Source organism: Pteropus vampyrus, unplaced genomic scaffold, assembly GCF_000151845.1.
Source record: "Pteropus vampyrus isolate Shadow unplaced genomic scaffold, Pvam_2.0 Scaffold138, whole genome shotgun sequence".
Taxonomy (NCBI): domain Eukaryota; kingdom Metazoa; phylum Chordata; class Mammalia; order Chiroptera; family Pteropodidae; genus Pteropus; species Pteropus vampyrus.
Genome location: NW_011888919.1, coordinates 617,988 through 619,984, shown reverse-complemented (window position 1 = coordinate 619,984; position 1,997 = coordinate 617,988). Strand labels below are relative to the sequence as shown.

At 47.9% G+C, this 1,997-nt stretch overlaps 1 pseudogene; it reads left to right on the top strand.

Annotated features, from left to right (window-relative positions):
• Positions 1 to 401: 401 nt before the first annotated feature.
• LOC111744669 lies at positions 402 to 520 on the top strand (annotated as a pseudogene).
• The last annotated feature ends 1,477 nt before the right edge of the window (positions 521 to 1,997 follow it).

Genomic DNA, 1,997 nt, shown 5'->3' with positions numbered 1-1,997 from the left:
CAAAAATGTTTCAGTTAAGCACAGACAGAATCTCGACAAAGCAGTGGTAGAAAATTGTTGCTCAAGAGTTTTGATCTTGAACATTCTGTCAGTGCTCATGTTCTTTACCTAAATGTGAAGGTCACAGGAGAAACACTTAGTACGTGCCTCGAGCATGAAAGTGGGCTACAGCTGTTGACATTAGCGACACATTCACTGTTGTTCCAGAACATTCTGGCGGAGACCAAGCCCCAGGGCTGTGCTTTGCTCGAGCGTGACCGGACTTGTACACTCTGTGAGTTCTCTTGCTTTCCCTGTTTTGCAAGAATAGATGAGCCCAGGCTCGAATTTTAAAAATTGACCCTCAGGAAGCTAAAAAGTCTTTTGATGCAAAACAGGTTGATTAAAACTTCACATATCTCGTCTACGGCCATGCCACCTTGAACGTGCCCTATCTTGTCTGATCTCGGAAGCTAAGCAGGGCGGGGACTGGTTAGTACTTGGATGGGAGACCACCTAGGAAGACCAGGTGCTGTAGGCGTTTAAAATTAAATTAAAATTAAAAAAATAAAAATTCACATATCTCAGCATGGCAGGAGAGCTTTCTTCAAAGATCCTCAGCAAAGCTAATTCACCAGCCACAGAGAGCTAATGTGATTTGCACCCCTAACTCGTGTGCTTGGCATGACGACTTTTCTAATGCAGGGGATGTGTAAAGAACCCCCACTTTACTTCTCTCAAAAAAGGTCCATGATCCAGCTGCCAGATTTTTTACCTCTTTAAAAAAAACTATTTTAAAGTGTGCAATTCAGTGGCATTTAGTACGTTCACAAGGTCTGTGCAACCCTCACTTCTACCTAGTTCCAGAACGTTCATCGCCCCAGAAGAGAACCGCATGCCCATTAGCAGTCACTCCCCACTCAGCCCTCCAGCCCCTGGCAACCACTCACCTACTTTCTGTTTCTGCGGATTTCCTGATTCTGGAAATTTCCTATAGGAGAACCACACACTACGTGGCCTTTTGTGCCTGGTTTCTTTCACTTAGCTTACTGTTTTTGAAGGGTCAGCCACATTGTAGCAGGTATCAGTACTTCATTGCTTTTTGGGGGGCTGGATATTTATTACTTAAAAAAAAAATCATGAGTAGATAATTAGAAATCAACGTAGTACACCAGCGGTCCCCAACCTTTGTGGCACCAGAGACCAGTGCTCCTATGAGACTCTAATGCCTGATGATCTGAGGCGGAGCTGAGGCGGTGATGCTGGCGCTCGGGAGCGGCTGCGAACACAGATGAAGCTTCACTGGCTGCTGCTCACCTTTTACTGTGCGGCCCGGTTCCTAACAGGCCAGTACCGGTCCACAGCCTGGGGGTTGGGGACCCCTGTACAGGAAATCAAAAGTCCTGAAAGGTCCCCTTTGCACCCCCTCCACCTGCCCTCTACCCCATTCCTCACTTCAAGGGCAATCACTGTAAAAACAAAAACACTTGTACCTTCCTGAAACAACTGTATCTGTATGCATTTATTAACAGATATCGATGTATTATTCCTCTAAAAAAGTCAACTAATGGGATCATCATGTATCTTTTTCACAGTATGGTTTGTTCACTAAAAAATGTGTCTTGGTCAGCACTGTACTCAACCTGGTCCCAGCCCCGGATTTCCCCAACTCGGGGCCACAGAGCCTTTCTGACTTTACTGATGGACCGGGCGTAACCAGAGGGAGTGACAGTATCGCAGCCAAAAGCAGCATTTCCCATCATGGGGGAGGGGGAAAGGGCCCATCAACCAGCCTGCCGCTGGGCTTCATGCGCGTGCACTCCAGCGCCCCGTCAGCTCCCCGGCCTCAAAGGCCCGCTGCCTTGCTTCCTTCTCGGTCCCTTGTGCATCCTTCTGCCCCCGACAACCCCCATTCACCTTTCACAAAACCCCAACCTTGACCCCTAAGGCTCTGTCTCCCTCGTGTCCTCTGGAGTTCTCCGACAGACACATGCATTGGAATTCTCAGGAGAAACTGT